This window comes from Accipiter gentilis, chromosome 3 (assembly GCF_929443795.1).
Source record: "Accipiter gentilis chromosome 3, bAccGen1.1, whole genome shotgun sequence".
NCBI classification, from domain to species: Eukaryota; Metazoa; Chordata; class Aves; order Accipitriformes; family Accipitridae; genus Astur; species Astur gentilis.
The window spans coordinates 6,087,991-6,103,939 of NC_064882.1; positions in this window are offsets into that span (position 1 = coordinate 6,087,991).

The window sequence follows — 15,949 nt, forward strand, 5'->3', positions numbered from 1 at the left end:
AACTAGAGATTTCAAGTGATTTGCAAAGTAGAATTAAATTTCTAGCAATAAAATTCAAACTAAATTGATCAATGTGTTATCAATATAGTTATTTAACTAGTTACTAACACAGTGAGAGTTTAGAAAATCTGCTCTCCAAGTTTGTTTTATGCAGATGGATCTAGTGAGAGGCTGTACCCTGTAATCTGAGGTGATTTTAAGAGAAATAAAATTATCTGAAGTATCATTATTCATCAGTGAAGGAAATTTTGAACAGGGGTGAACTAAAGAACTGTAAGAGGTCTGAAATTAGCAGTCATATCACACTGAAAGGATGCTGTGACTGTTTGTGGTTCAACTACAACAAAGATGTTACTGAAATACTAGCTGTAAATGTAGTTGAAAGTCGGTGATAAAAAACCAAAAGGTAAGAAGACATTTTGGCTAGAGTAAACCAAATTTTGTTCTATGGCAATGGTTCTTGAACAATAGTGTGGTGGCAGTTGACACCAAGCAAGCTGGTACACAAGAAAGTCATGACATGCTATATAGAGTGAGCTCTGCTGTTTCTGATTGTGGTATCCCCTAGGACAGCTAAAAATACTTTACTGCTATCATTTTTCTATGTAAACAACTTTTATAATTGTTAGTGGTGACAACTGAGTTGGGAACATCCATGAGAAGTTTTCTATTTAACAGATAATCTACGTTGCTGCTAAATATACCCATTCCTGCTGCTGTAAGTTAGTTTTCTTGGTGGTATGCTGATTGTAGATAAGTTCTGAGAGGATTGAGAGGCTAAGTTCTGCTTCATATGTATTTTTCTGTCCTTTGGAGTTTGTGAGAAAAATGAACTTTGACTCATTTCTGTAGATTTGCAGTGAATAAACCACATTACAATATGCCAGCAGAGATTTTACTTACAAAAGGAGGAAAAACGTAGTTAAGTAATCAGCATGTATTCATCATGCATAGCTCTTTATGCTTCAGGCACTCAAAAATAACAGTATATTGTAGAAATTCTATCTCTTTTCAGTGACTGTATTGCCTTCTGATAATTGCCATAATTTTTATACAGAAAATTTATACATCTGAAATATTGGAAGGGTTTAATCTTGCCTGAAAACTTGCAGATGGAAGTAATAGCTATCTAAGATATAATAGCAACAAGTATAAGAAAGCAACGCTAATTACTCTAGTAGTTTCTGATATTATTACTATGGCTTGGGATATATTACCGGTGCAAAATAATAGTTGCTGGAGACACAAAAGCAGGTCAGCTTGTAAGCTTTCTTCCAGTTGCATTCTTGGGGAGGGCAGGATTGATACGTTTTCTAGTGTTTTGATTCAAGCATATTACTTAAATGATGCAAATTATATAATTTCTTCTGTTTTCCTTAAAAGGTTGTTTCAAAGTTAAATAATTTACACTACCACAATGTGTTTGATTTTTGTTTCCTTTCTTTTTTTTCCTGGTCTCTTAAGACCGTTATTTTTATTCATTAACTTGTCAGTGTTCCCACTCCCATGGACCCATTAATCTCTTCCTTTCACTTAATTAGTGAAGGATTTAAGGACAACCAAGTCGGTGAGGGACCTGAAGCACGAGTCTTATGAGGAGTGGCTGAGGGAACTGGGGTTGTTTAGTCTGGAGAAAAGGAGGCTGAGGGGAGACCTTATCGCTCTCTACAACTACCTGAAAAAAGGTTGTAGCGACAGGGGCACTGGTCTTTTCTGTCAGGTGGCTGGAGATAAGGTGAGAGGAAACTGCCTCAAGTTGCGGCAGGGAAGGTTTAGGTTGGGTATTAGGAAAAATTTCTTTATTGAAAGGGTTGTCAGGTATTGGAACAGGCTGCCCAGGGAAGTGGTTGAGTCACCATCCCTGGAGGTATTCAAAAAACGTGTAGACAAGGCACTTCAGGACATGGTTTAGTGGGCATGGATGATGGTTGGACTCGATGATCTTGAAGGTCTTTTCCAACCCAAATGATTCTATGATTTACAACTTCCAGTAACAGTTTGTTATTGTCCTAAGCCATTGCTTTCTAATTTCTATTTTATCCAAGGTATATGTGTCTTCCTTTTTTCAGTATCAAAAGTAGCTTTCATATGTTGGTTTAATGTCATGTTTTGAATTCTCTTTGAACTGCTAATGGCTTATTGGCAAGGCAATAATAGGACTATACATGGGATCTCTGCCATGCCACATGTGCAATTACTGTCATGATATGCGTGTTATATTAAAATCTAAGACATTTATTTGGCTTCTATTCAACATAAGAAGTTCATCGCCAGTTCTATTACAAGTCTTTCTAAGTATCTTATTTCTGTTAAATAGCTATTTTTATTAGTTTTATATCGTGGATCAATTCCTACGACATTGTAGAATTCATGACTAATGGAGCAGGCCTTGTGAAAAGATCATTTATTCAGGTTTTACAGGGAATGTAGTGTGTTTCTTGGTGTATAAGATATTTTAAAATAGAATTAACAATAAATATTAGGATGTTCACACAGAATATTTTCAGGGCTCATGAAATTTCCCTGATGATACGATCACATATCCTTTCTCTCACTAAAGCCATTGAAACTGTGATTTCCTGAGTAGAATTAGAAGTTAGAATCAAATGCTTTATTTTAAACTTATTGTACGTAATAACCTTATTTTACTAATTATCACTGTATGGTATATTCAAACCACTGATAAATACTGCTACCATTTGTTACCTGGTATTCCATAGGTATTCAAACTTTCATCAGATTGCTTAATGAAAGTTTTACATTACATGACAATTACCAGTATTACAGATTTGTTTTCCTTTTTTTTTAATACAAACCAAGCAATATGGACTTCAGCACCTGTCTCACTTCAAGTACCATTCAGTTCCACTGATTTTCTTGCATGTTCTTGATACTAAGCAAATATTTGTACTCTTTATAAGATGGGCTCGCTTGCTTATAATAAATAAATAAGTAAATGCAGTTGGACTAGATGATTGTGGTAGGTCCCTTCCAACTGAACTACTCTATTCTATTCCAAATAAATAAATAAATATTCCCTGGTTCTGTAGCTTTTTACAGAAATAATTGTGTTTGGTTTCATACTTGTTCCTTGAAAAAATTATTTTCTTAAGACCTTTTCAAAGGAATAAGGTCTTTAGGCCAAGATTCAGGCTGAGAGTTTCTTTGAAAAAATCATTTTTGAAAAATCATTTGTGGGTTTTCTGTAAGGTTCAGCTTTACTCTTTGGATTGAACTGTGTAGAAGGGTTGACTGTGCATTTCTGGAATTTAGGGAAGAGCTAAAAATATTTTTTTCATTTGTGAAGGACACCTTTCATGATAAACATGGTAGTCTGTGAAACAAGATTACAAATTTCCTCCTAATGATTCTGTGCCTTTTCATAAAACCACAGGTATTTAAATCAAGGAAACAAGGAGCTGCTTTCAGATTTGTAATGGCAAGGAGGAAGACAACTAATGGCATGGAGTAATGGATATAAAAGGTTAATCGTCCAGAAATCCAAGTAGCACAGTAAAAGCAATGACTGCTTACTTCAAGCATTTCTGGAAAATATGAACTTCAGAAACCTTTCATAATCTTCATCTTCTTGCAGAGCTCAGTAGACAAGGCAGCAATTTTCTGTCTCTGTTAAAGCAGCTAAAAATACTTCATAGTGAACTACAAAATTATTAATCATCCCCCAGGATTTGGAGTTTTCGAAGGCATATTTCTGAACCACTAATCTATACCTGAAAGCATTTTCTGCCTTTTTCCCTCTCTTATAAATTTGGATCTTGGCACACCAAATTTACATATAAAAATAATAGAATTTTTTTCTTAACCTTGTGTTTTCTGCCTCAAATTCATTTATACACGTATTTCTAATTAAATTGTATTTCAAATTATTGTCTGGCACAGGATGATTTTGAATCCTGATTTCATTCAGATCAATTTATGGCAACCTAAACATTGCCAAATGTCTTTTTGTTTCTTAAGACTTGAAGTCAGACATAGAGTCTGGTCCAGTGCCATTAATGTAAATGTATATCTTTCTATTGATATCACTGTGTGTTCAACCAGGATTTTAGATGTTCTTTGCTTCCAGATATTTGTATTAAAATTTTAAAACGTGTCAGATCTCCTGGATATCATCAGTGACTATGATAATGGCTTTTCTTTATTTGTCACTTTTAACTGTGCTGGGCATAGTCACAAGTAAAATAACATATGACTCGGAGGAAATTAGTCTGAACTAAGCAAGACGGTCCTCTATAATTAGTAGCACAAGATTACAGCAAGACTAATACAAAACACTGTAATTCCTGTATGGCAACCTGTGTCTGTTGTATTTGCAGAGCAGCACTGGGGTGAATGGACACTGGCTCATGATGTTGGATCAACTTGCTATTTTCTTAAAACTCTAACCCCTGTAATATGAGAGGGAAGAAGTTTATTTGTGCACTGTACCACCCTCAGCATACTCATCTTTTATCCATTCAGTCTTCACCAGAAGTGCTGAACAGTTGACACACCTGCTGTAAAAGGTGAGAATGCAGTAAATTCTCATGCAGCAAAGCAAAACCACTGTTGTCTTCACTCTGTAATGGGCTGTTGTACTAAAATACCGTAAAAAGTTATGACTTTTTTTTTTTTCTCTCTAGAAAAAAATCACATTCCTTATTACTGAGAAAAATTCACTGCAGTCTATGAGCCCCAAACCCCAACGGGATTCAAAGTGGACCTGGAGACAGCAGAGGATCAGTGAACTAAAGTAGAAAGCATTACTGTGTTAAGAAATCACTTCAACTTTCTCTTTCCATTTTTCATACTCTGGACTTACATTTAAAAAAAACCAAACCACAACACATTTTGCACTCAGCAGATCTGAGTTTACATCATTTCACTGCTGTACTGGATGAGATTAAAAAAAAAAAAAAATCAATACAAGAATAACAGGGGTGTTTATGCTTTCTGGCAAAATTTGAAAAATAAATAAAGTATAAAGGAAAACTGTAATGTTACAAAGTTCATGTAAAAAATATCTTAGGTGTGCTGCATGTCTTTACCGTTTCTACAAAAAGCTTATCAGCATTTATCTATTGTTTCTGTAGTTTAAAGAACAAAAATTGAATAGAAAGCAGGAACATTTTTCTGGGAAGAAAGTAATGCATTGAACAATTCCATGGAATTAAATTCGAGATCTGATTGTTATGGAAGATATCACAAGTTAATCACAACACTGGCAAATTGGGAATGTGGAGATCAGAGGCACAAAAAAATATCTCTAAGCCTTCAGGTATATGAAAGTGTCATGATATTCACATGCCCTTAAAAAGACTTATTCTTGGTTTTAAAAGCTTTTTATTACTTTTGAGGAAAATTATTCTCTGTGCTACAAGATAATGATGTTCTCATTTTAGATGGCTAGATAGAAAGTCTTCGGTTCATGATGTCTCTTGATATTTGTAAAGCTTATCTGGCAATCAATTATTTTAAGAGAAGTAGTTTCATTAGTGTCATGGTTTGACCCCGGTCGGCAACTAAGCACCACACAGCCGCTCACTCGCTTCCCCCTCAACCCAGTGGGATGGGGGAGAAAATCAGGAAAAGAAGTAAAACTCATAGGTTGAGATAAGAACAGTTTAATAGGACAGAAAAGAAGAAACTAATAATGATAATACTAATAAAATGGCAATAGTAATAATAAAAGGATTGGAATATACAAATGATGCACAATGCAATTGCTCACCATCTGCCAATCAATGCCCAGTTAGTCCCCAAGCGGCGATCCCCCCGCCCCCACTCCCCACAGTTCCCATACTAGATGTGACATCACATGGTATGGAATACCCCTTTGGCCATTTTGGGTCAGCTGTCCTGGCTGTATCCTGTGCCAGCTTCTTGTGCCCCTCCAGCTTTCTCGCTGGCTGGGCATGAGAACCTGAAAAATCCTTGACTATAGTCTAAACACTACTTAGCAACAACTGAAAACTTCAGTGTTATCAGCATTCTTCTCATACCTAACTCAAAAACTTGGCACTGTACCAGCTACTAGGAAGACAATTAACTCCATCCCAGCTGAAACCAGGACAATTACGTATCTTAAAGCTCGCTTACCAAAATGGTTGTATTTATACTGTGGCATCTCTCAACTTACTTAAGTTTTACATTCATTGTTTTTTTTGTTTATTGCCTAAATGCCCGTGTTTGTTTTAACTTGCAAGAATCTCATAAAACTTTGTTTTCCACTCTGTGAGTTCTAGGCATTATTTTTGCCTGGGGTGGTTGTGCTTTGAGTAAAGAATAATTAACACTGGTACATATGTCAGCATTTAAAAAAAATAATCCATCTATATAAATGATTTTTAAAGTGGAATTCCAGCACTTCACATGGATATTATGGCATGGAACAATATGTAAAGACTTGATATTAAATTTTCACTGAAGCTGTTTCAGAGACTGATAACATAATCCCAGACCTGGACCTCCCCCAGTTAAACTGATCACCAGACCCTCTGTTGGGGTCACTATATTCCTTTTAACTTGTGCTACCACGACCTTGGAAATTTAGGCTTGGTTGCTTTTAGCTATTTCATTAGCATTTTGAAGTTCTCTAGTATCATTTCCTCCCTAGTGGTAACTGATAAGAGTTAAACACTCACGTTAGTTCATGGTGTTTCAGTCTGGTAAAAGAATGCACCTCATGATGTTTATGTTATGCACTGTTTACCACAACATTCGCATATGAAAGTCTTGGGAAGACAGAATATTTAATAGTGTTCATAATATATGTGTCTGCTTACTGTATACATACACATATGATAAGTAGTATATGACACTTGAAAACCTCTTGGGACTCCATTCACCACTGAGTCATTTCAGCTTTAAGCTGGTGTGTAACTCCACTGTGTCTAAAAGACTACAAAAGCATAAAACTGGAGGAAAACAATGGCAATCAATTTTTGAGGAATTGCATTTGAGGTGAGAAACAGGTGAACTTCACATCAGTGCATTCATCTGTCTTGACTTGCACTTCTGCAATTACTGATCTATCCTTTAAGGGAGAGGTAAGTTTTCAAAACAGCTTTATATGGGCTTTTTTTTTGCCTTTTTTTTTTTTTTTTTTTTTCTTAATGATCTGTTCAGTGACACCCCTGCCTTTTTTCCTCAAGTTAAGTTCTGGAAAGTTCATCAAGAGTTCTTACTCTTGATGAATCCTCTATAGTAGTAGAAGAGATTATCTTAAACTTCTCTGAATCTGTTAAACTGCTCAGAATCTACAAGATTTTCAGGCAAACAACTCGAGCCATTGACACAGGGATCCTGTACTTCAGTACAGTACCAAATGTCTGGTGCCAGTAATGCTGCTGCTTCAGAAGGAAAGGTAAAGAAAAGAACATATATTAAGCCATACATAGAGCTTTTGAGGTTTCTTTTCTGAGAAATCCATTACTTGTGGGCCATAAAAGAAGCTGTAGGTATTGCAGACAAAGGTTTCCTCTTTCCTTTTTCATTTTCTTTCCTCTTTCTTTCCTCTTTCCTTTTTCTTTCCTCATTCTGTTATGCTGCTCTGTGCCTGTCAAACCCTCTGAATTTGTTTTGATGGCATGACTTTACCTGGTACACCAAGCAGGCGGTCTCCCAGAGGGTGGAACTAACACGACACTACTGGAAATTGCCTTCAGTTTGTTCTTATAAAATTTTTTTGTTCTCCCTTCAGTCATTCACCATGTTTTAACTGGACATAGGAAAGTTATGAGCAGCCTGTTCATACCACATACCCAGTCTAACACAGCTGATCTTCCTGAAGCAAGAGTTTGACAATACCCTGAGCCTCTGGTAGCAGGATCTTGTCCAGCATTCTAGGAAAAATAGGGTCTGAAATCAGAGCATGTAGTATTAACTAAGATGCTTTATGTGGGGCTTGGTGATGAGGAGTGTGCAGGCAGGAGAATCCACATACGTTTTACAAACTGCTCAGGGGTACTGACAGGAGCAGGCCATCCTGTAAGCAAACTGGGCAACTGCTGCAGGTGTCAGCACTGAAGAAGTAACATTTCAAAAGCTAACTATAGATCAGCACTTTTGAATAGTAAGCACCTTAGATACAAGTGTTGGAAAATGGACAGAAATATTTAATTTTGCCAATGGCAGTAACCCATTTTCCATACTGTAACTTCTCTTCTTTGCAGTAATTACAACTTGCATAACAATAAGTTATTAGTTGCAGAATATGTTATCTTTTCCTTAGATTATATAGTTCAAACTCTAGCTATTCAAACCCTACAAAAACATGATCCCTTTCTAGGCAGAAAATACATGTCTCCATACCACTAGTTCTCATCTCCCTCTGCAGCTCTCCTCCATGGAGCAGTGCAATAAAGTATCTGTTCCCTTGTGATGTTAGCATTAGACGTGTTTATGCTTTGGTATACTTTAAACTGCAGAGGAAATTACATATACTTAGAATTAAATAGGGTTTTAACATCATAACATCATAATCAGTTTTTAATATACTGGATGATATAGAAAAGGAAGAATCTTAGAATTGAAACAACAGTCATAAATGCTGCCAGACTTCACTGAAACAAAAGCAGTAGGGCTCTTTTCTAGGACAGATTATGACAAGTTTAAAATCTCTTTTTAAGCTCAGATGATTATTTTTTTCCTGTTTGTTCAAGTTGCTGTTAATACTCACCTCTATGATTTCTGTTTCCTCTATTAAATCCCTGCTTTTATTATTTTATAATAAAAAGTATATTTTCATTAGAAAGTCAATTAGAGTAGCATAAGAAAAGATTGCAAAACATTTTAAAATTAACTATTTAAAATTGCATCTGTACAAATCTGATTTATCTAGCTAAGATTGTTTACTTCTGTATTCATTAAGTTCTGTTAAGAATAATAAAATTATTTACCACATGAATGAAACCTTTATCCCAATTACCATCAATGTCAAATCACTGTCTTTACTAAAATTCAGGGGAATTTCTCTTTTATACAACTCTACTTGATATTGTAATCTAAGGCATAAACCTAAAGGCCACTCAAGAAATAAAAATGTTTAACTGGATTGGATAAAGCTAGTCATATACATTTACACCCAACACTAAATATGGAAGTAAGAGTACCAATGAAGAAAGTCACTCAGGGAGAAAGCTTTATTTGAATAAACATACAGCCATTTGATTGGGGATAAATTATTCTAGGAATAAGGAAACAAGAGAAGACTACAAGCGTATGTGAAACAGGAGTTTACTGAACTCTTGATTGCCGGATGTCATTTTAATACACAAACTAAAATAAAAGAGGAAGAAACCTCAGTGAAAGAACGTTATGCCATTATTAGAAGTATGAAAAGGATACATATGAACATTTGTTGGCTCAGCTGAAGACATTTTGCTATTCCTTTATAACCTGATGACATTGATGCATGTGCCATGTCTTTATCTTGAAAAGCTATGGGGCAACACACTGTCTTTCTAGTCTTTCCCTGTACTGAATCTAAAAAAACAATGGTGCTGTGGTGGCAATTGATAATACTACCTACAACTCATCAACAAGGAAATAGGAACCTAATCTAAATATACAACCTTTACAAAAAGAACCAATGGTCAAAGTAGTCTTGTTACAGGAAAACTGTAAACCAGATAATTGGACAATTATGTCAGTGTAATTTTTTAGGTTGCTAATGTGGTAAGTTTTACTTAGCAAGATTATGAAAGTTTCTTTATTTCCATAGAGAAGGTGCAATGTTGAATACCAAAAGATTACCCAGCTATACCACTTCACTGGGGATGACTTGGTTTTGAGTTTGCAGTAGACTTTTCCTGAAAATTTGAAAAGAAATAAACAAGCAGACAGGGAGATATTTTTCTACAGAGGTTGAGAGTTCAAAGTAAAAACTCATCTTCAAAAAGTAAGAAAAAGTAAATAGCATTTTCCTGAATTCTCTAACAAGAAGTGGCAGGGAGCTTAGTCGTCATACACATATTATAATTTTTTAAAGAGAGAAAGAGAAGGAATTTGGAGTGATAAGATCGTAAAGCAAACTGAAGTCAAGAGCAAGTATGTACACAGCAGCAAGTGACTTTCTTGTAAAGTGTTTTATTTATGCCTTTGATATTAAACCAAAATCTGGATTATTTCTGTTTGTGCAGAGAAAGGAAACGTAAGTACAAACGGTACTGTGTTTGTTGGGGAAGATTAAAGGATGAAGAAATACAGCAGAAAATGGGTGGATAAAAATGAACTTTACTGTAGACAAAAACAATAGACACAAAACAGGTATGATCAGGGCTTAGCAACTTAATTGAACGTGGAATGAAGTTATTAGAAGAGGATGAGAAGGAAAATAATGGAAATCAGACAACACTGAAGAAAGTGAGGTTAGCAAGCTGGAAAATAATGTCAAAGGCATAGAAAACTTAAGGAAATAATCTGTTCAAGAAGGGTAAATCCATTAGTAAGGTATTAAAGGGCACAATATTGTAGGATTTAAGTCAGAGTGATATTTGCAAAAAAAAAATATTTGCCGGGCACTGGAAGTGCTACCCATGCTATTTCCAGTATGAAGAGTAGGAAAACATTACAAATTATATTTTAGCCACCCTGGCAATAATGTGAATGAGATGGAAAGAATTGCAGAGAGTGAGGAATAAGTTGATTTTTACTCTGTCTTGTTGATTCACAACAATGAAGGTGAAATTGTCATTTTACCTGAGCATCACATCACCTACAGAAACATTCTGCTAGTCTCTGTCTTCACTGTCATTATTTCATAAGGGATATGATTTTTTTTTTTTTTTTTTTTATCCTTTATAAGAACATTGTTGCAGCTGTAGCCTTGCTCTGTATCTGTGCAGTTATAAATTGTGATAGTAATTTGGCCGCTGCTGGAGAACAGATGTGCTTGAATTTCCTCCTAGAGAAACACCCCAAAGACACCAAAAGGGTTTAGATTCAAAAATAACTTTTTTTCAAAAATAAAAATGTAAAAAAGAGAGTATTAACTTTCAAAATCAAAAGAACTCAAAGCAATAAGCAAACAGAACAGAAATGTAGAGATTAGTACATTAATCTTCTGCTGCTCATTGTGTCCCTGTAGACTTGAACTTACTTCTATGTTTCAGTTCAATTAACTTTTTACTTTCTGAACAGCAGCAAAATTTGTTCATTTCCCTTCTATCCTGCAGAAGCTCTTTCTACTGTCTGTGCCCTTGCTGCTGGACTCATCCTCTCTGCTACCCCTTAACCTTTGCATGAGCTCCAGCTGTGCAACCTTTCCTGCTCTGATGACACTCAACAGCTCCCTGGGGACGTGAGTGGCCTCCTCCCTTTCCAGAGGGCTCTGCTGGAGCCAGCCTCTCTTATGGGGAGAGGATAAACATATACTTGGAAACAGAGACATATAGATTTGAACAAAGATGCTCAAGTGAGTGAGTACGGTTTCTACTATGCATTAAAACACTGTGTATTTCCTGATACATATTTGATTGAATTTTCTAGATTTATTTCTGTTTAATTCTTTGATTGCCTTAAAATTACATTAGCGTACCTTTTACTTATTGGACAAGGCATGATTTGAATCACTGGGAGGTTATGTGTTATTAATAAAATGTGGTTAGTTAAATGATACAATTTCATTTTAGCTTCTGGCTAAAGTAAGCCTGATTTTATGGTGGTGCTATTTCTGCATACACTCACATTGAAATTCTTCTCCTTACAGGAAATAATTTCTAGTAAATGTATCAGACAATTAAAATGGAGATGTCTAGGCAGTTTTTCTAATGAAGCATTAATACTGTACACTTTTATTTCTTTGGCTTGCTCTTACGTTTGTATCCTTTTCTCATGCTACTTTGTAAGTCTTTTATCAAATGCTGTAGTGGTAATCCCCTTCCAACATGCCCTTCATAGTTTTGAGTGCTTTGCTTGTTTTGTACTCTTGCAGCTTCTGTTCCTACAGATTAAGCCAGTTACACAGGAGCAATCAATAGCAGTACCTGGTGGTGATGGGAGCGCTCAGAAAAAAACCCACATTTCATAAAGCTCAAAATATCAGTCAAGAACTTAATTTCACTGTTGGGGAAAAAACAAAACAAAACAAATAAAACACCCCCAAACAAAAAACCCAACAACCCAAACCACAAAGCAAAACACACTAAAGAAACAGTAACCAACTCAACAAACCAATACTACTCTAGATGGATAAAGAACTAACAGTGTCTAGACTGAGAACAGTAACCTTGCTATAAATTCATAAACTACATTCTTTGAGGTTTCTCTTTTGCATTTTTTTTTGTTTGATGTATTCCTAAAAATGGTTCCCTACAGAAATTCACTGAATTGTAAATTTTTGGCATAAATTACCCCTTTTCATGGTTCTACACAATGTTGAATGGTGAAAGATAGAAAATTTCAGTTGCTGCATGGAACAATCTCCATGTAAAATGACTGACAAAGTATAGTCATAGAAGATAAGTAATAGAAGAGGAAAAAACTGAATTGTCATTGCTGTTAAAATTGTTGCAGAGAACATTTATTAGAAAAATAAAAAGTTTTCAAAGGATTATATTTCATTGTATATTAAGATACAGTCCAATGATAACAAGAGGGTCTTGAGAGCATGCTTTATTTTTTGTAGAATGAATCATTCTCTGAAATAAGCAGAAATTATAAATCTCTCTAAGCAATATGTTTTGTATCTTGTAGATCAGAAAATGCTATTTAGTTGGATGACTTCAGTACTAAATAAGCTATAAATAACCAAGCAAAAGGAAAGGAGTCAGGGAGGAAAAGGAAATAGTAAATAAGAGAAACTCATTTTCCTTCTAACCCTGAGTGAGGGTTGGTGTCTATCCAGGAGTCAAGGTGCTTTAGTTCTCTTGAGGCAAAAGAGAGTAAATTGCCAGTAGCAGATGATGTGAGTGCAATTGTCCATGAGGTGGGTGAATAGCAGAATCTCTTGATTGCTTTCCAAACCACCAACCAGGTTTGGAATAGGGCAGGCAAGGGGTACATCTTGCACTTTACATATTCTGTCTGTGGCTGTGTCATTTTCATATAACATTCGTTGTGAGAATATTTCTATTGAATTTGTCTGGGTTTTTTATTAATTTATTTTATTATTTTTCCTTCTGTGGGGGAGGATGTTCTGGAGTATGGTGGTTCTATGCTCCTACTCCTAACAGCAATAGGAAAATTCCAATCATGTTGCACAAAGAGTTTATTTCTCTTACTCACCTGCATGGATAAACAACCAAAGGCTCTAGTCTGCCCTATAGCCTTACAGAATTTCTGCAAAAGTTTGTAAACTTAGAAAATGTATGACGTTGTTTCCAAATTGAAATATGAAATGCAGATCACATCCTAATGCTAATTAATGATGTTTAAAGAGTTGGAAGGTTTATTTGGAGAAGATCAAATGAAAGAAATGGAAATAACTTGGACTAGCTCACTTTCGCTGGTTCATTTTCTGTTTCTTTCTGGACATATCTTCCTGGATATTTGGAGGAGTTAGTGAAATTTAAGTTGGAGGCACTAGACTTGATTCAGCAAAAAAGAATGTGTGTACTTTCTGTGAATTGGATTCAGACAAAGACAGTTGCAGTATATATGTTTCCTCCTAACTGATTCAATGTTGTACATTGGCTTTTAGCCTGCTCGTGGTTTTGTTCTCTCCAATTAGACAAACTTTAAAATTCAGGGGAAGATTAAAAAGTTACCATAAAAATAAGATTACACTTACACTTGTGCACAATTTTAGGCTATTGCATGATACTTAGAAGGAAGATTTTTATCGTAACAATAATAACACTAGTAAGTAGGGCTTGAAATAAGGGAAGAAAAATCAAGGTCAAACCTGTTTTACAAATTACAATGTAAGCCTATCATCAGATTTTATAAAATACTACTACTAAATTTTACTTAGCTCAGTTCTTAAGGAAAATCACAGACAGTGATTTGGAAAAGCTCCCCCTCAACAGTGTAAACATGATCAGTTCTCTCCTAAACAGAAGTAATAAGAGCTGTTAAATATGTTGTCAATGCATAATTTGCATTTTAATAGTGAATGTATGCTGAGAAATTACACTTTTCTGCCTTTTTAAAGTATGTATAAGAAACTTGAATGTTGTATAGTATTATTACTGGAACAGAGATTTTAAGGTTTCTCTAATATCATTTGTTATTAACATTGTGCTTCCAGCTCTTGCTGATTAACAGGCAGTTGTATTTTTTTTCCTTTCTACAGCTAATGTCACTACAAAAATAAAATTAGTTAAAATAAGCATAATTTTGAAAAGGAAAAAAAGTATTTCACTTTAACATATTATTTTCTTGTAAATTTTACTCGTCAGGTTCTTCATGGAACGTGCTGCTTTCTCTCTCTCAACACAATGTCTAACAGTTCTCTACTGTAATATTGCCCTCTGTAACATAAAATTAAAACATGTCTAGAAAACAGAAACCATTCTTCATGACTAAACTTAGTCTTTCATATCCCCAGACTTTCTCCCTTTAATGAGATTAATGCATTTGAGATGGCTTCTACACAGCCTATTATAGCAGCATAGCATAAGATAGTGTAAATGGCACAAGCACATAGCAAAAGTATTCTACCATCTACACATGCAGTACTTTTGCCTGTTTTACTAAACTTAAAAATTATAACAAAGTAGAGGATCATTACTGTAGATTTAATGTGAATTAAAAGCACCTCTTCTTCTAGAAAAGATGAAATCAGATAAAGAGTTGGATGTCTGGAGAGAGTGAAAGAACAGTTATCTCTCACCAGCTCTGACACATTTTGTGCTCATCCAGGAGAAATGTATAAGTGTTTCAAGCTGCTTTAGGTGAGCGGGTAATTTTCTATGAAAGGATCTTCTGATTCAGTTCACTTATGAAGAGGCAGTTTTGTCTCTCCTCTAGCAGGGTGTGGGATGGAGAGATTGTAACTGTGGGTAAAATGTAGGGGTCAGCTCCACGCTTTAAGGCTGAGGTAGTACTAGTTGTTCAGTGGCAACCTATAAATACAATACTGCCTCCATCAACTTGTTCCAGGTACCTCAGGAAGTCTGTGGCCTGCCCATATCCAAGCTTTCGTGTACGAGACCTTTAACACCAGAGTAGCATGCTTTGTGGCATGATGATTTCCCTCATCCTTATTGCTTTCTGAAAAGGTAATAATAGAGTTTGATAGAATGCAGAATATTGGTTGCCCAGCAGTTATGAAAGAGTAGGGTGAATGCTTTCAAGCAGCATGGCAAGTTAAGGAAGACGTATTACCGTGTGTGGCTTCAGATCCTGTGTGAATTAAAAAAACAACCAAACAACAACAAAAAAAAACCCACATAGAAACTTCGCAAATTATGAGTCTTAATTAGAAAAGTAAAGCCTACGTTTGGAATACTTAACAGCACTTGTAAGACAGCTTCTTACTCCTAAGATCAGCTAGAGACTATGATATAAGACCTCAGATAGCACATAAGAACTGATGTAATCTCACCTGCTTCCAAAAGCCTTGCAGCTATGATTGTATAGCACAACTATTAGCTTGTTGTTATTCAAGGAATGACACATCTGTACTTCACTATATCCCCAGGCTTAAACATATTATGCTTTAACTACCATTACACTGGCTCTTTTATCCCATGGCAGACATTTCATTTTCATTTTATTTTGTTTTACTGAGTACTTATTTTATGACAGGTGTCTGGGTTTCTGTTTGCTTTGGAGGGGGGGGGGGAGGCAGTGAGGGTATTCTTACTTGCATTCAAACTGTTTAATACTTCACAAAAGTGAAGTTACATTCCTTTTAAAGAAACATTTTCAGCTACAAATATACACTATCCCCTGTGACAAAAGAATATTTTATCTAGAGTAATAAAAGAATATTTGTAGTGGTGAACTGCCTTAGGATGAAATATTTCCATTTCTTGTTATAAATCTGCGCGAATGCTTTAAA